General features: G+C 43.8%; 1 non-coding gene across 1 annotated transcript; it reads left to right on the forward strand.

The window, feature by feature from the left end:
• Window positions 1–19,196: 19,196 nt before the first annotated feature.
• On the forward strand, window positions 19,197–19,300 carry LOC116456388 (U6 spliceosomal RNA). Its single transcript, XR_004244626.1, has one exon. It is a non-coding gene; the product is annotated as a U6 spliceosomal RNA (small nuclear RNA).
• The last annotated feature ends 260 nt before the right edge of the window (window positions 19,301–19,560 follow it).

Below are 19,560 nucleotides of genomic sequence, written 5' to 3' on the forward strand. Positions count from 1 at the left end.
TTATATTTGGAAGGATTGTATCTGGAAGCTAAAGACTATTGAACTGTAACACAGTTACTTTCGCCTACTTTTAACGGAAATTCCTAAAGGGAGAGACATAGAGGACGGTTTAATTTTGCCCCGTGCCTAGAACAACAGCAGCATTCTATTAAATCATTTCTAAATTACATTTCAATATGATGATTTTATGACCTCATTCCTCCATCACGCAGCTGCAGTGGAGGCACAAGAGATAAGACCTGGAGAAAATGTGGGAAAGAAAGAGCCTAAAACATGACACTCATAAGTGGTTAGCAAAATTAATATAAGGGCTCATGGCCAGGCATGGTGGCTCATGCCTGTAATCCCAGCACTTTGGGAGGCCAAGGTGGGTGGATCACGTGAGGTCAGGAGTTGAAGACCAGCCTGGCCAACATGGTGAAACCTTGTCTCTACTGAAAATACAAAAATTAACTGGGTGTGGTGGCACATGCCTGTAGTCCCAGCTACTCAGGCGGAGGTTGCAGTGAGCCGAGATGGGGCCACTGCACTCCAGCCTGGACGACAGAGTGAGACTCCATCTCAAGAAAAAAAAAGGAGGTGGGGCTCAAATCGAAGATTCCCAAAGCCACTCAATTACCTTTCAGAAGAATTATACCCGGAAATAACTCTATTTTTTAAGTCATAAAAGCATCTAAAATATTTCATTTCCCAAAATTCTATTTTTAGTCATATTGCTAAGAATACACCCACTGTGCAATATGAGACTTAGTTGTGTTTTTTTCAATCATAGGAAAAGAATGTTTTAAAATTTTACAAAATTGTTGGACTCTGTGCAGGAAGTAATCCACTATTTCTCTTTAAGAATTTCGACTGGGCATATAGTCGGGCGCGGTGGCTCACGCATGTAATCCCAGCACGTTGGGAGGCTGAGGTGGGCAGATCACGAGGTCAGGAGTTCAAGACCAGCCTGACCAACATGGTGAAACCATGTCTCTACTAAAAATACAAAAATTAGCCGAGCATGATGGCACATGCCTGTAATCCCAGCTACACAAGAGGCTGAGGCAGAAGAATCGCTTGAACCCGGGAGGCAGAAGTTGCAGTGAGCCAAGATCTCGCCACTGCACTCCAGCCTGGGTGACAGAGTAAGACTCTGTCTCAAAAAAAAGAAAAAAAGGAAAAAAAAAAGGAATTTTGACTGGGCGCAGTGGCTCCCACCTGTAATTACAGCAACTGGGCACAGTGATTCAGACCTGTAATCACAGCATCTCAGGAGGCTTAGGTGGGAGGATAACTTGAGGCCAGGAGATAGAGGCCAGCCTAGGCCAGCTAGGGGCAGCCTAGCAAGACTCCATCTCTCTAAAAAAGTTTTTTTTTAGTTAGCTGGGTTGTAGTGACATGCACCTGTACTCCTAGCTACTTGGGAGGCTGAGGTAGGAGGGTCACTTGAGCCCAAGTTCAAGGCTTCAGTGAGCCATGATCATGCTACTGCTCTCCAGTCTGGGCAACAGAGTGAGACTGTGTTTCTAAAAAGAAAGAAGAAAGAATTCCTGCCTTCAGAATAAAGAATACACTTCCCCCAAATAAAACATCTACTGCTTCTCTAGAGTTCTTACCTCCCCTTTTCCTTCCATGTGTGTATGTGTGAAGTGTGTGTGTGTGTGTGTGTGTGTGTGTGTGTGAAGACTTTTCGCTTCCACTTTTTCCTGTATTTTGGAATCTAGATTTTTAAAAAATTATCTTTATGATCACTGTCAAAAATGGAATTTTTTGCCGGGCATGGTGGCTCACGCCTGTAATCCCAGCACTTTGGGAGGCCAAGGCAGGCAGATTAGGAGGTCAGGAGTTCGAGACATGCCTAACCAACATGGTGAAACCCCATCTCTAAAACAAAACAAAACAAAACAAAACAAAAAAACACAAAAATTAGCTGGGCGCAGTGTAATCCCAGCTATGCTGGAGGCTGAGGCAGGAGAATTGCTTGAACCTGGGAGGCAGAGGTTGCAGTGAGCTGAGATGGCGCCACTGCACTCTAGCCTGGGTGACAGAACGAGACTCTGTCTCAAAAAAAAAAAAAAAAAAGAATGAATTCATATCATATTAACTTTTAGAGGTAGGTGGCTTGTTTGTTTGAGACAGGGTGTCACTCTTGTCACCCAGGCTGGAGTGCAGGGCATCATCATGGTTCACCGCAATCTTGACCTTCAACTTCCCAGGCTCAAGTGATCCTCCTGCCTCAGCCTCCCAAGTAGCTGGGACCGCAGGAGTCTGCCAACACAACTAGCTAATTTTTAAATTTTTATTTTTATTTGTTAAGAGATGAGCCTCTCCATGTTGCCTAGGCTGGTCTCGAACTCCTGGGCTCAAGGGATCATCCCGCCTTGACCTCCCAAAGTGTTGGGATTATAGGCGTGAGCATCTGGTGCAGGCTCCACTTCTAATTTTAGTTCTCTTGCTATTTCCACATCTGCAGTTACTTCCTCTACTGAAGTCTTGAATTGCTAAAAGATTCTGATTACTTTTAAGAAAAAGAAGCTTTTAAATCCATGAGGATTGGAATCAACTTCTTTCAAACTTTCATTTAATGTTGTTATTTTGACCTCCTCTGTGAATGCTGAATGTTCTTAATGGTATCTAAAATGGTGAATCCCTTCCAGAAGGTTTTCAATTTACTTTGCCCAGGTCCATCAGAGGAATCATATATATGACAGCTATAGCCTTATGAAATGTATTTCTGAAATTATAAGACTTTAAATTCAAGAGTACTCCTTGATCCACAGGCTTCAGAATGGCTATTGTGTTCAAAGGCATGAAAACAATATTAATCTCCTTGAACATCTCCAACGGAGCTCTTGGGTGACTAGGGGTATTGTCAATAAGCAGTAATATTTGGAAGAAATCTCTTTTTCTGAGCAGTAAGTCTCAACAATGGGCTTTAAAAATTCAGTAAACTGGCTGGGTGCGGTGGCTCACGCCTGTAATCCCAGTGCTTTGGGAGGTCGAGGTGGGCAAATCATGAGGTCAGGAGTTTAAGACCAGCCTGGCCAACACGGTGAAACCCCGTCTCTACTAAAAATACAAAGAATTAGCTGGGCATAGTGGTGGGTGCCTGTAATCCCAGCTACTCTGGAGGCTGAGGCAGGAGAATCTCTTGAACCTGGGTGACAGAGGTTGCAGTAAGCAAAGATTGGCGCCACTGCACTCCAGCCCAGTGACAGAGTGAGACTCTGTCTAAAAAAAAAAAAAATTCAGTAAACTGGCCAGGTGCTGTGGCTCATGCCTGCAATCTCGGCACTTTGGGAGGTTGAGGCAGGTGGACCACTTGAGCCTAGGGGTTTAAGATCAGCCTTTGTAACATGGTGAAACCCCATCCCTACCAAAAATACAAAAGTCAGCCAGTCTCATAACCCGGTCTCTAAATAAATAAATAGATTAAAATTTTTTAAAAATTAAAAAATAATATTCAGTAAACCATACTGTAAACAGATGTGCTGTCAGTCAGGCTTTGTCGTTTCGTTCCGTTGATAAAGCATAGGCAGGCTAGATTTAGCATAATTCTTTTTTTTTTTTTTTTTTTGAGACGGAGTCTCCTTCTCTCGCCCAGGCTGGAGTGCAATGGCACGATCTCGGCTCACTGCAACCTCCTCCTCCCAGGTTCAAGCGATTCTCCTGCCTCAGCCTCCTGAGTAGCTGGGATTACAGGCACCCACCATCATGCCCAGCTAATTTTTGTACTTTTGTAGAGACGGGGTTTCACCATGTTGGCCAGGCTGGTGTTGAACTCCTAACCTCAGGTGATCCGCCTGCCTCGGCCTCCAAAGTGCTGGCATTACAGGTGTGAGCCACTGTGCCTGGCTGATTGAGCATAATTCTTAAAGGCCCTAGGATTTTGGAATGGTAAATGAGCATTGGCTTCAATTTAAAGTTACCAGCTGGTTCAGTCCCCAAGAAGAGAGCTTGTTTTTTGAAGCCAGGCATTGAGTCCTCCTCTCTAGCTGTGAAAGTCCTAGATGGCATTGTTTTCTAATAGAAGTCTATTTTGTCTATATTGAAAATCTGTTTAGTGTAGCCACCTTCATCAGTTATCTTAGATCTACTGGATAACTTGCTACTTCACCTTACACTTTTAAGTTACAAAGATGACTTCTTTCCTTAAACCTATGAACCAACCTGTGTTAGCTTCAAAATTTTCTTCTGCAGCTTCCTCATCCCCCCTCAACCTTCACTGAATTGAAGAGAGTTAGGGCCTCGCTCTGGATTAGGCTTTGGCTTAAAGATAATATTATGGCTGGTTTGATCTTCTATCCAGACCACTACAACTTTCTCTATATCAACAATAAGGCTGTTTCACTTTCTTTTTGTGTTTGTTTGTTTGTTTGTTTTGAGGTGGAGTCTCACTTTGTCGCCCAGGTTGGAGTGCAGTGTAACGATCTTGGCTCACTGCAACCTCCACCTCCCAGGTTCAAGCAATCCTCCTGCCTCAGCCTCCCAGGTAGCTGGAACTATAAGTATGTGCCGCCATGCCTGGCTAATTTTTGTATTTTTAGTAGAGAAGGGGTTTCACCACGTTGGCCAGGCTGGTCTCGAACTCTTGACCTCGTGATCCACCCGTCTCAGCCTCCCAAAGTACTGCAATTACAGGTGTGAGCCACCGTGCCTGGCGTAATTTTTAAATTTTTTGTAGAGATGGTTCTCCCTGTGTTGCTCAGGCTGGTCTCTATTTTCTGGGCTCAATGAATCCTCCCTCCTCGGCCTCCCAAAGGGTTGGGATTACAGGTGTGAGACACTGTGCCTGGCCTTTTAAAATTGTTTGTGGAGACAGGGTCTCACTATGTTGCTTAGGCTGGTATGAAAGAACTTGAATACCTATATTTTAATATGATTTCCTTCTTTAATAACCCTAGTTTATGCATTTAATCATTTTTCTGGAATCCTGCAAAATACCTGACCAATACTCCTCAAAACTGTCAAAGTCATGAAAAAAAGGGAAGATTGAGACACTACCACAGACCAGAGGAGACAACTAAATACAATGTGGTTTCTTGGATTAGATCCCAGAACAGAAAAAGGACATTGGTGGAAAAACTAGTGTCAGTCTGGCATCTAGTTAATAATAATGTACCAATGTTAGTCTCTTACTTTCAGGAAATGTGCCATAGTATTGTAAGATGACTACTTTAGGGGAAACTGAAACTGAGTAAGGAGCATATGGAAACTGTACTTACTATCTTTGCAACTTGTTTGTAAATCTAAAATTATTGCAAAATAAAAAGCTTATTTTTATTTTATTTTTTTTGAGACAGGGTCTCACTCTGTCGCCCAGGCTGGAGTGCAGTGACACGATCTCACCTTACTGCAACCTCCGCCTCCCAGGTTCAAGCGATTGTCCTGCCTCAGCCTCCCGAGTAGCTGGGATTACAGGTGCCTGCCACCGTGTGCGGCTAATCTGTGTATTTTTTAGTAGAGACGGAGTTTCACCATTTTGGTCAGGCTGGTCTTGAACTCCTGGCCTCAAGTGATCCTCCCGCCTCAGCCTGCCAAAGTGCTGGTATTACAAGCGTGAGCCACCGTGCCTGTCCTAAAAAGCCTATTTTTAAACAAGCATTATTCTGAGAAGGGATTCAGGCATCTACAGCATAAAAGGATTCAGAATGCTTGCCATAGAGCTGCAGATGCTGTTGAGTGAGAGCAGAGAGAGCACCAGGATCAAATGGACAGTCTTGTGGGCCAAAGCCTGGCAGCAGGAACATCACTTCTGCCCAGATAGGTCCTGTGGCCCATCCTGAGGCAGTGAGTGTGGGAACTGTAACCCCTGATCTGGGCAGCAATAACCCTGAACGCTGGAAGGGGCACATGCCTCAGCTAGCCACCTGCCACCTGCCACGTGAGTTCAAGGAAATCCTTTCTATCAATCATGGCTTCATAGGAAACAGATGACAAATTAAGCTGATTCAAGGAGGTTTATTTACAAGGAAAAAAAGTTCGAAGTTGAAGGTAGGGATAATGCAGGAAATCAGGGTCAGCAGAAATCCCAAAGAATTTAAATCTCCTGAAGGGCAGGAATAACTCCACCATAGCAGTAGCATAGTAAGAAGTCCTTAATGGACCCCCAACACCCCCAACAATAGTTTTTTGTTTTTGTTTTTTTTTGAGATGGAGTCTCGCTCTGTCGCCCAGACTGGAGTGCAGTGGCGCGATCTTGGCTCACTGCGAGCTCGCCTCCTGGGTTCATGCCATTCTCCCGACTCAGCCTCCCAAATAGCTGGGACTACAAGCGCCCGCCACCACGCCTAGTTTTTTCTATTTTTTAGTAGAGACGGGACTTCACCGTGTTAGCCAGGATGGTCTTGATCTCATGACCTCGTGATCTGCCTGCCTCGGCCTCCCAAAGTGCTGGGATTATAGGTGTGAGCCACCATGCCCAGCCTACCCCAACAATAGTTTTAATTGAATTTCAGTAAAATGGAATTGGCCAGTCACAGTGGCTCATGCCTACAATTCCAGCACTTTGGGAGACCGAAGTGGGTAGATTGCTTGAGCCCAGGAGTTTGAGATCAGTCTGAGCAACATGGTGAGACCCTTCCTCTACAAAAAATGCAAAGAATTAGATGGGGGTTGCACGCACCTGTAGTCCCAGCTACTCAGGAGGCTGAGAGGGTGGGAGAATAGCTTGAGCCCGGGAGGCAGAGGTTGCAGTGAGCTGAGATCACCCCATTGCACTCCAACCTGAGGAACAGAGCAAGACCTTATCTCAAAAACACAACAACAAAAGAAGTAAAAAGCTGGGGGATATAAAGCAAAACTGACCTTGAGCAGAAAAGTTAAAGAATGACTTTTTTTTTTTTTTTTGAGACGGAGTCTCGCTCTGTCACCCAGGCTGGAGTGCAGTGGCGCAATCTCGGCTCACTGCAAGCTCCGCCTCCCGGGTTCACGCCATTCTCCTGCCTCAGCCTCCTGAGTAGCTGGGACTACAGGCGCCCGCCACCACGCCCGGCTAATTTTTTGTATTTTTAGTAGAGACGGGGTTTCACCGTGTTAGCCAGGATGGTCTTGATCTCCTGACCTCGTGATCCGCCTGCCTCGGCCTCCCAAAATGCTGGGATTACAGGCGTGAGCCACCGCACCCGGCCCAGTTTAAAAAATTTAAAGGCAAGATGGCAAATTTTTCTTTTTTTTTTGAGATGGAGTCTTGCTCTATTGCCCAGTGCCCAGGCTGGAGTGCAGTGGCACGATCTCGGCTCCCTGCAACCTCCACCTCACGGGTTCAAGTGATTCTCCCTCCTCAGCCTCCCTAGTAACTGGGATCATAGGCGCCTGCCACCATGCCTGGCTAATTTTTGTATTTTTAGTAGAGACGGGGTTTTGCCATGTTGGCCAGGCTGGTCTAAAACTCCTGACCTCAGGTGATTGGCCTGCCTCGGCCTCCCAAAGTGTTAGGATTACAGGTGTGAGCCGCTGCGCCCAGCCAGGATGGCAAATCTCATTGCTCTTGCTCCATTACGGTGGAAAGCAGAAGTCCCAGGAGCCATATTCCAGTTACAGATATGTTACTTTTTCCTCTGAGCAAGTTAGTTAATCTCTTAGACCTTACTTCCTCAAATGATTTTAAATGACATTTATACATTTATAAGACATATATCAGCTTCATAGAGGTTCCCAAGTCCTTTGGAACTCAAATAACATTTGGTTCAAATACCTGTTTTCTCAGAGGATACTCTGGGGTTTAGTTTCCTCTTGGCGTTCTGTGGTTCTGAAATCTTGCTTCCAGCAATGCTAGGGCTCCGGTGCTCCGTGTCTCTCCTTTCTTTTCGTCACCTTGTCCTCTCACTGGCACTGGAGACTGCCTCAATCTCTTCTCTGTGAAGCACCACTCATCCAGACTGTATTATTGTTGAAGGAAGAGAGCCACAGAAAGGGGATGACATTCTGGGGCAGACTGACCTAATTTGGATTTTAACATTTCTTAACTTAAAAATTCCTCGTCCATTCCCATTTATGGAGAAATCATTCTGCGTCTCTTCCATTCAGGCTGTAGCCTCTAGGCATTGTGCTGGGTCCCTCTTAGGGTCACTACTGGTCCTTATAGTGCCTTTGTGCACATTTAGAAAAAGGCACCCTAGGCTGGGCACTGTGGCTTATGCCTGTAATCCCAGCACTTTAGGAGGCTGAGGCGAACCGATCACCTGAGGTCAGGAGTTCGAGACCAGCCTGGGCAACATGGCGAAACCCTGTCTCTACTAAAAATGCAAATATTAGCCTGGCGTGGTGGCGGGCACCTGTAATCCCAGCTACTTGAGGCAGAAGAATTGCTTGAACCCAGGAGGCAGAGGTTGCAGTGGCTGGGCAACAGAGAGAGGCTCTGTTTCAAAAGAAAAAAAACATGGGTACTACATTCGGGAGGCCTCACAACACATGGCCAGATTGCAGCCCCAGTGCCTCCTCACCTGGCTAACTTACTTGTCTCAATCCCTTAGATTCTAATTCATTTCTTATAGAGTAGTTTAACTCTTTCTTTACTTGCCCCAAGCCATCAAACTTATTCCCAAAGGGCCTCATTTTTATAATTAATTTTTAAAATGTGCTCCTAAACCATAATAGTTCTGACTAGCACTGGGATCAGTTTTGATTTTTTCTTCCCCTGCTAAATGTACACCATGATGATGGCAGTGGTGAGGAAGACGATGACAACAATCCTTAAGCCAATATGTGTAAGTTATTACATGAAGAAAAACAATGCCCTTTTCCAGGAAAATAAATGGTCTTTTCTTCGACATGTAAGAGATTTCTTGTTATACCCCTATTCATTACAGAATAGAAACTAGAGTTTCTAAAGTACTTTAAGCTCTCAAAAATAAAAATGCTTAACTCTGCAGATGCATTTGATAAATGTATCTGTATGGCAGCAAGCCAGCAAGTTCCTGAACGACAACAGGATGTAAGCCCAGCTTTATGAAGCATATTTATTGTCAGAGTCATCACATTCTCTAACAGACCATGGGGAAGTAAGAGACATGGGCCACAATTTTGACATCATATGTTTCTGCAATTTAAAAATGCACCAGCAGCATTTGGGAGAAACAAAAAAGGCAGGATGTTAAATGTTCACACCAACTGTAAGTTACATACTCATTTCAGAATTTTAAAATGAGAACAATAAAAGCATATCATGGAAGGAGAGAGCATATCTGCTTTTTGTTTAGGTCCTCTACGGCACATTTCTCTATATCTTGAAGAAAAAGTCATCTTGCTAATATTGTTGCTAAATAAATGCACAGTAGTCTTTAAAATAGACTTTTAAAAGGCACCATTCCTATTACGTTGGTATAAAGATGAAATGAAATAATATATGTAAAATGCTTAGTGTAATGCTTAAAGCATAATACTGTTGACTACTCCACAGAAATTCAGAAGGAATCACAAAGAGAAGACTAGGGGATTATTTATTCCTGGTATTACTCAATCCAATTCAACAAATATTTAATGATCATCAACTTTATTTTTATTTTTATTTTTTTGAGATGGAGTCTCACTCTGTTGCCCAGGCTGGAGTGCAGTGGCGTGATTTCGGCTTACTGCAACCTCTGCCTCCTGGGTTCAAGCAATTATCATGCCTCAGCCTCCCAAGTAGCTGGGATTACAGGTTTGCACCATCGTGCCCGGCTAATCTTCGTATTTTTAGTAGAGACGGGGTTTTACCATGTTGGCCAGGCTCATCTCGAACTCCTGACTCCAGGTGATCCACCTGCCTTGGCCTCCCAAAGAGCTGGGATTATAGGTGTGAGCAACCACGTCCAGCTGATCATCAACTTTATGCTAAGAATTGGGCTGGGAGCAGGTATAGGAAGAAATAGAAAAGAATGCTGTGGCCAGGCAAAGTGGCTCACATCTGTAATCCTAGCATTTTAGGAGGCTGAGACCAGAGGATTGCTTCAGCACAGAAGTTTGAGACCAGCCTGGGCAACTGAATGAGACCCTTCTCTATAAAAAATTAAAATAAAAATAAATTAGCCCGGTGTGGTGGCATGCACCTGTTGTCCCAGCTACCCAGGACACTGAGGCAGAAGGATTGTTTGAGTCTGGGAGTTTGAGACTATGATTGCACTACTGCACTCCAGCCTGGGTGGCAGACTAAGATCCCATCTCTCCAAAAAAAAAAAAAAAATTCCGGGAATGGTGGCTCACGCCTTCTAATCCCAGCACTTTGGGAGGCCGAGGCAGGAGGATCATGAGGTCAGGAGATTGAGACCATCCTGACTAACATGGTGAAACCCTGTCTCTACTAAAAATACAAAAAATCAGCCGGGCATGGTGGCATGTGCCTGTAGTCCCAGCTACTTGGGAGGCTGAGGCAGGAGAATGGCGTGAAACTGGGAGGCGGAGCTTGCAGTGAGCCGAGAGCGCGCCACTGCACTCCAGCCTGGGCGACAGAGCTGAAAGGTCTCAGAAAAAAAAAAAAAAAAAAAGTATGTTTATCTTGTTTTAGGAAGAGAGAGCAGAGGACAAATATTGGATATATTTAATTTTATTAACTAAATCTTAAGTTCAAATATTGACAATGTCACACTTGAATTATTGAATATGTTTAATTTTATGAAGTTTGTTATGTTGCTCTAAGTATGCATATTTAGTTTAATGTGTATTGTTTTATGTAGATGACTTAGAGATAATTTTGTATTTGTCAGTAATCCTAACCACAGAATGTTATAGTTTTCAGTGGCACTAACACTTTCTTCTCTAAGAACATTAAAATAAATGAGCCAAGTGGAATTGTGCCATCACCTCTAATTATTGGGCCTTAGGAGTAAATAGATCAACTAAGAACTATGCCTTACTTCTAAAATAGCAAGCTTAAAGATGTGCTAGGACTTGACAGGTCCTTGTTCCTGATGACAAGGGTGAATGGCCTTGTAGGACTCTTTAAGGAGATTTCATGTTAGCCTAGGTTTTGTAATAGCCAGTCTCCAAGATGGCCCTCAGTGATCCTTGCCTGTTGGTATCCATGCCCTTGTGTAGTTTCCTCCCATATTGAATTAGAGTTGGCCCTCTGTGACCAATAGAATACAGCAGAAGTGATAGTGGGCCTTCCAAGGCTGTCATAAAATCCACTGATGCTTCTGCTTTGGTCTCTTGGATCACTCATTCTGGGAAAAGCCAGCTACAATCCTATGAGGACCCTGAGTAACCTTTGTAGGAAGGCCCATATGGAGAAGAAGGAAGGTGCACAACCAACAGCCAGCACCACTTTGCCAGTCATGTGAATTAGTCAGCTTGGAAGTGAATCCTTCAGCCCCACTCAAGCCTTGAGATGACTGCAGCCCTGGCCAAAATCTGATTGCATTCTTCTCAGAGCAAGAACTTCCAGGCCAAACTCTTCCAAATTTCCTGACCCACAGAAACCATGAGAAATAATAAATGATTATTGTTTTTCTAACCCAGTAAGTTTTAGAATAACATGTTACTGATACAGAAGGCACGGAAGTGATGTGACTCATTCAAGGAATTTTTGTTTTGTTTTTGTTTTTTTATTTTATTTATTATTATTATTTTTTTGACAGGGTCTCACTCCCGTTGCCCAGGCTGGAGTGCAGTGGTGCAATTTTGGCTCATTATAACTTTGACTTCCTGGGCTCAGATGATTCTGCCACTTCTGCCTCTCAAGTAGCTGGGAACACAGGTGCACACAACCATCCTTGGCTAATTTTTAAATTTTTTGTTGAGATGGAGTCTTGCTATGTTGCCAGGGCTGGTCTCGACCTCCTGGGCTCCAGTGATCCTCCTGCCATGGCCTCTCAAAGTGCTGGGATTACAGACATGAGACACTGCATCCAGCCATAGACCTGCATTTAGAAACAACTCTGCCTGAGGCCAGGCATGATGGCTCACGCCTGTAATCCCAGCACTTTGGGAGGATGAGGCAAGAGGATCACTTGAGGTCGGGAGTTCAAGACCAGCCTGGCCAGCATGGTAAAACCCTGTTTCTACTGAAAACACAAAAATTAGCTGGGCGTGGTGGTTCATACCTGTAGTCCCAGCTACTCAGGAGGCTGAGGCAGGAGAATTGCTTGAACCCAGGAGACAGAGGTTGCAGTGAGCCAAGATTGAATCACTGCACTCCAGCCTGAGTGACAGAGCAAGAATCCCATCTCAAAAAAAAAAAAAAGGATATATATATATATATGTATATATATATATATATATATACACACACACATACATATATGTACTTATATATACTTTTATATATATATTTAAAACATTAGCAACATCAACTGATTTTACTTATTTATTTATTATTATATATTTTTTCATACAGAAACAGGATCTTGCTATGTTGCCCAGGCTGATCTTGATCCTGGCCTAAAGTTATCCTCCTGCCTTGGCCTCCTAAAGTGCTAGGGATTATAGGTGTGAGCCACTGTCCCAGCTCATAATCTGATTCTAAAGAGACAATTGATACCTTAAACTGAAATTTATTTTTAACTTTTTTAAAAAATTTATTTTATTTTTAAATTTATTTTCTTTTATTTTATTTTGTTAAGAGACCCTGTCTCTTAACAACAACAGCAACAACAGCTACGAAAAAACCGTAACAATCTCCTAAAGTGTTTGTTTATGTGTTGAAATGTTTTCCTTTCTAACTTCACAGAAATCTTTTGGAAACTATTCTTTCTTACTTTGAAGAAATATTTATCTGAAGTTCAGCAATTCCTTCCAGTTTACACCATTTTACTTCCATTCTACCCTTGGAACCAATGTATGTCTCAAGTTTGTGATTACAGCTTTGACTAAGCATGGCTCTCTCCTTCTTTGCTTGGGCAGTGCTTTAATGGATTGCCCAGCCATCTGTATGGACCCAGGAAACTATTATACTTCCATTGGAAAGTCCCTATATGTGAACTGTGTTAAAGAACTATAGAGCACAGGTCACAGGAAGATTCACTCCCACCCAGGATAGGGTGTGTGGCATGAGTTGACACTTGGGAAAGCTCCCTCTCAAAGACTGTTTTCCCTCTGTTTTTCTGCAGAGTCTGAGATTCCATCATAAGATGAGTCCTCGTTAGCTGGCTCCAGCAGTTGCTTACTAAATTGTATATAACTTTGTGCATCTTCCATTTGCCTTCCAGATTTACTCTCCACCCTTCCTCACCTTGCTCTGCAGGGCCACTGTCCTGTGTGGATCACTTCAACAGCTTTGGCTTTCAGTAGAGTTCAACCAATGAAGATCTCAGCAGAGATCAAGAAGAGAGGGCAGTGAGGGTGGTGTTATTATTGCCCAGCTTCTTTCCCAAAAGGTTGTCTTGGGCTGGCTAGGGTCCCTTGACTGAAGGGTCCTTCTCTCAAGGAAGGCATCTCTCAATGGCTCTCTGAAGAATCTGCATCCTCCCGTCATCCTTCCAGGCCTAAAGGTGGTATTATAAAAGCCCTGATACTGCTGTGCCTTGTGGCTCTCCTACACACTGCATGCACATGTAAATAGTACCTTTATTAAACCCACTTTGAGTTACACTAATTTGGGTGTGCCATCTGTTTCCTCCTGGGACTTTGATAGAGACACCTCCATGGAGGCAAATTATTAAGCTATTATTGGCCATAAACATCCAATTATAAATTAGTTTGTAAAACTAGTTTTCAAGGAGGTTGGACTCAGAGGGAATGAGACATAGGACAAATAAGTCTTCACAGAGTTAAAGAGAAACAATACAATGCAACAAAGAGAGGAAGGGGGTTTGAAACTGGGAGATTTCAGTTTGAATTCCAGATCAGCAGTTTACCCCAGGGCCTCATTTTTCTCATCTCTTTTTTTTTTTTTTTTGAGAGGAGTCTCGCTCCGTCACCCAGGCTGGAGTGAAGTGGCGCAATCTCGGCGCACAGCAAGCTCTACCTCCTGGGTTCACGTCGTTGTCCTGCCTCAGCCTCTCCGAGTAGCTGGGACTACAGGCGCCCGCCACCACGCCCAGCTAATTTTCTTTTTTTAGTAGAGACGGGCTTTCACCGTGGTCTCGATCTCCTGACCTCGCGATCCGCCCGCCTCGGCGTCCCAAAGTGCTGGGATTACAAGCGTGAGCCACCGTGCCCGGCCTATTTTCTCATCTCTAAAATGAAGGTTTTAATTTTTAAATTTTATGATTTTTTTGAGACAGAGTCTTGCTCTGTTGCCCAGGCTGGAGTTCAGTGGTGCAATCTTGGCTCACTACAACCTCCGCTTCCTGGGTTCAAGTGATTCTCCTGCCCCAGCCTCCCGAGTAGCCGGGACTACAGGTGCGTGCCACCACGCCTGGCTAATTTTTGTATAAAATGAAGGTTTTTAAATAGAATAATGACTTTCAATCTGTGTTCCACAAAACCCCACAGTTCCCAAGAGGTACCTCAATGTCCAACAACCTGGGAAGTGAGAGATATAGAGAAAGGACAGGAAGAAAAAGACAGATCCCAACTCTACTTCAACCAGGACAGCTTTGCTCTGTCTGCTTATAGAGATTTCTGAGGTGATGTATACAAGACTAGATATTCCACCTGCCAATCTTCTAGGGAAAGGTGAGCTGTGGGACATTTGTGTGTGTGTGTGTGTGTGTGTGTGTGTGTGTGTGTGTGTGTGTGTGTTTATTTTTTTAGAGATGGAGTTCTCGCTGTATTGCCCAGACTGATCTAACTCCTAGCTTCAAGCAATCCTCCTGCCTTGGCCTCCCAAGTAGCTGAGATTACAGGGGCAAGCCACTGTGCCTGGCTAATGTGTGCATGTATTAGTCCGTTTTCACACTGCTATAAAGATACTACCCAAGACTGGGTAATTTATAAAGGAAAGAGGTTTAATTTAATTTACTCACAGTTCTGCATGGCTGGGGAGGCCTCAAGAAACTTACAAGCATGGCAGAAGGCGAAGGGGAAGTAAGGTACCTTCTTCATAATGTGGCAGGAGAGAGAAGGAAGAGGGACTTCCAAACACTTGGAAAATCATCAGATCTCCTGAGAACTCACTATCACAAGAACAGCATGGGGGAAACCGCCCCTTTGATCCAATCACCTCCCTCCCTCCACACATGGAGATGAGATTTGGGTGGGGACACAGAGCCAAACTGGCTAATTTTTAAATTTTTAGTAGAGACAAGGTATCACTATGTTGCCCAGGCTGGTCTTGGACTCCTGGGCTCAAGCGATCCTCCTACCTCTGCCTTCCAAAGCACTGGGATTACAGGTGTGAGCCACCATGCCTGGGCTGGGCTACTTTAATTTATTCTTCTAAAATGCTAATTACTTTAGATTTTGGGAACCAACAGACATATTGATCACATTTCAAATGGTATCTGGCCAGGCACAGTGGCTCACACCTGTATTCCCAGGATTTGGGGAGGGTGAGGTGGGAGGATACCTTTAATCCAGGAGATGGAGGCTGTAGTGAGCTATGATTGCGCCTCTGCACACCGTCATGGGCAACGGAGCAAGTCTCTGTCTCTAAAAAGCAAATAAAATAAAACAAGATAAAATGTATCTTAGACACACTTCAAAAATTCTGCACATGCTGCAGATGTATCAGACACACTTTTTTTTTCTTTTTCTTTTTCCACAGGCTGGTGGGGTAGAATAAGACACACTTCTGACTAAGGAATCAGGTTGTTACTAAAGAATAGTCATTTTTCTCTTTGAGATAAGCCTTCAGAAGGTCACTTGATAAAGAAATCACAGGAGAGTAAGGGTTATTATGATATTTCAAAAAAAAATGAGTTGAAACCATCGACTGCCTTGTTTTCAGAAGGCAACCAGCAGAGGGCACTCTAGGCTTTATAGACTGCAGAAAATGCAAGTGGATCCCTCCAGAAGTCGGGGGTCAGTGCCTTAATCTTTATCTCCAGAAAGATACTTTCAGCTTACTATTATTATTATTATTATTATTATTAGACGGAGTCTCGCTCTGTCGCCCAGGCTGGAGTGCAGTGGCGCTATCTCGGCTCACTTCACTGCCACCTCCGCCTCCCAGATTCAAGCAATTCTCCTGCCTCAGCCTCCCGAGTAGCTGGCATTACAGGCGCCCGCCCCCACGCCCAGCTAATTTTTGTATTTTTTTTTTTTTTTTTGAAACAGAGTCTCGCTCTGTCGCCCAGGCTGGAGTGCAGTGGCGCAATCTCGGCTCACTGCAAGCTCTGCCTCCCAGGTTCACGCCATTCTCCTGCCTCAGCCTCCCGCGTAGCTGGGACTACAGGCGCCCGCCAGCACGCCCGGCTAATTTTTTTTGTATTTTTAGTAGAGACGGGGTTTCACTGTGTTAGCCAGGATGGTCTCGATCTGCTGACCTCGTGATCCTCCCGCCTCTGCCTCCCAAAGTGCTGGGATTACAGGCGTAAGCCACTGCGCCCGGCTAAGTTTTATATTCTTAGTAGAGATGGGGTTTCTCCATGTTGGCCAGGCTGGTTTCGGACTCCTGACCTCAAGTGATCCACCCGCCTCGGCCTCCCAAAGCGCGGGATTAACAGGCGTGAGCCACCCTGCCAGGCCGATACTTTCAGCTTATTAAGAGCTCGCCTGTTGGATGACTGTAGAACATTTTCTTGGTAATGAAAACCGAAGCTTCTGAATTCCCAAATAGCCATGTTAATCAACATTTACAAATAATTGTAAAATAATTTCAAGAGAATGAGAAGATGAGCCACAGACTGGGAAAAACTATTTACAAAAGACTTATCTAATAAATGACTGTTATTCAAAATATATAAAGACCTCTTAAAACACAAGAATAAGAAAAATAACCCGATTAAATAATGGGCAAAAGATCAGAACAAACTCACCAAAGAAAATATACAGATGGCAAATAAGCATATGAAAAGATTTTCATATGTCACTAGGGATACACAAATTAAAACAACAATGAGATAGGACCACATACCTATTAGAATGGCAAAAATTCACAACACTGAGGACACCAAATGCTGGTGGGGATGTGGAACAACAGGAACTCTCATTCATTGCTGTTGGGAATGCCAAATGATACAGCCCCTTTGGAAAATAATTTGGCTGTTTCTTACAAAACTAAACGTCTTACCATAAGATACAGCAATTGTGTTCCTAGGTATTTACCAAATAAGTTGAAAACTTATGTCCCCACGAAAACGTGCACATCAATGTTTATAGCAGCTTTGTCCATAATGGTCAAAACATGGAAGCAATATGAAAATGTCCTCAGTAGGTGAATGGATAAACTGTGGTACATCCAGATAATGGAATACTATTTAGCACTGAAAATAAATGAGTTATCAAGCCATGAAAAGACATGGAGGCACCTTAAATACATATTACTAAGTGAAAGAAGCCAATCAGAAGAGGCTACCTATTGTATGTTTCCAATTATATGACATTCTAGAAAAGGCAGCCAGGCATAATGGTGTGTGCCTGTAGTCTCAGCTATTTGGTAGGCTAAGGCAGGAGGATCACTTAGGCCCAGGAGTTTGAGATCAGCCTGGGCAACCTAGTGAGACTGTCTCTAAAAAAAAAAAAAAAGAAAGAAAGAAAGAATTTTTTTTTTTTTTTTCAGATGGAGTTTCACTTTTGTTGCCCAGGCTGGAGTGCAATGGCACAGTCTCAGCTCACTGAAACCTCCGCCTCCTGGGTTCAAGGGATTCTCTTGCCTCAGACTCCCGAGTAGCTGGGATTACAACTGCCCGAGACCATGCCCGGCTAATTTTTCTAATTTTGTATTCTTAGTAGAGAGGGGGTTTCACCATGTTGGTCAGGCTCGTCTTAAACTCCTGACCTCAGGTGATCCACCCATCTCAGCCTCCCAAAGTGCTGGGATTACAGGCGTGAGCCACTGCGCCTGGCCGAAAATGTTTCAATATTAAAAATAAATAAAAACTTTAAAAAAATTAAAAAGACAAAAGGAAAAACCAGAAATACAGGGGTTGGGGAAAAATGAGGGATGAATAGTCAGAGCATAGAGGGTTTTTAGGGCAGTGAAACTACACTGTATGATACTATAGTGATGAATACATGTCATTATACATTTGTTAAAACCTACAGAATGTATAAAACTAAGAGTTAATCTTTTTTTTTTTTTTTTTTTTTTTGAGACAGAGTCTTGCTCTGTCACCCAGGCTGGAGTGCAGTGGTGCAATCTCGGCTCACTGCAACCTCCACCTCCCGGGTTCAAGTGATTCTCCTAGGAATATGCAAATTAAAACAATAATGAGATACGACCACATACCTATTACCTCTTAGCCTCCCAAGTAGCTGGGATTACAGGCACCTGCCACCACACTGGGCTAATTTTTGTATTTTTTTTTTTTTTAAGTAGAGACGGGGTTTCACCATGTTGGCCAGGCTGGTCTCAGACTCCTGACCTCAGGGGATCTGCCGCCATCAGCCTCCCAAAGTGCTGGAATTACAGGCATGAGCCACTGCACCTGGCCTAAATCCTAATGTAAACTATGAACTTTGGGTGATAATGATGTGTAAATATAGGTTCATCAATTGTAACAAACGTACTACTTTGGTGCAGATGTTGACAGTGGGGAAGGCTCTGTATGTATGTCTAGGAAAGGAGTATATGGGTTATCTCTGTGTTTTTTTTTTTTTTTTTTTGTGACAGGGTCTTGCTTTGTTGTCCAGGCTGGAGTGCAATGGCACAATCTCGGCTCACTGCAACCTCTGCTTCCTGGGTTCAAGTGATTCTCCTGCCTCAGCCTCCTGAGTAGCTGGGATTACAGGCGTGAACCGCCACAGCTGGCTAATTTTTGTGTTTTAGTAGAGATCTGGTTTCACTGTGTTGGCCAGACTGGTCTCAAACTCCTGACCTCAAGTGATCTACCCGCCTAGGCATGAGACACCGCGCCTGGCCATCTCTGTACTTTCAACTTAATATTGCTATGAACCTAGAACTGCTCTAGACAGTAGTCTATTAATGGTAGCTCACACCTGTAATCCCAGCACTTTGAGAGGACAAGGCAGGCAGATTTGCTTTGAGCTCAGGAGTTAGAGACCAGCCTGGGTAACATGGCAAAACCCTGTCTCTACCAAAAAAAATACAAAAATTAGCCAAGCATGGTGTCTTGTGCCTGTAGTCCCAGCTACTCAGGAGGGTGAGGCTGGAAGATCACTTGAGCCCGGGGGGCAGAGCTTGCAGCAAGCCAAGATCACGCCACTGCATGCCAGCCTGGGTGACAGAGTGAAACTCTGCCTCAGAAAAAAATAAAAAGATGAAGAAAATAGTCTATTAAAAGCAATAATCCATGCTCACTTCAACAGCATGTATATTAAAAATTGGAACAATACAGAAATTAGCACTGACCCTGCCCAGGCTGACACGCACATTTGTGAAACGTTCCATATTTAAAATAATAATGAGAATCCAATGTTCTTGTATCAGTGTTCCCCATTATTAAATTTGTTCTTTTAATGAGTCACCTAGTGATACAGGTTTCCAGGAGATAATATAACCATGATTATCAGGATTTCTTTTTTATTTTTGAGACGGAGTTTCCCTGTGTTGCCCAGGCTGGAGTACAGTGGTGTGATCTCAGCTCACTGCAGCCTCTGCCTCCCAAATTCAAGTGATTCTCCTGCCTCAGCCTCCCAAATAGTTGGGACTACAGG

Source organism: Hylobates moloch, unplaced genomic scaffold (assembly GCF_009828535.3).
Source record: "Hylobates moloch isolate HMO894 unplaced genomic scaffold, HMol_V3 SCAFFOLD_16, whole genome shotgun sequence".
NCBI classification, from domain to species: Eukaryota; Metazoa; Chordata; class Mammalia; order Primates; family Hylobatidae; genus Hylobates; species Hylobates moloch.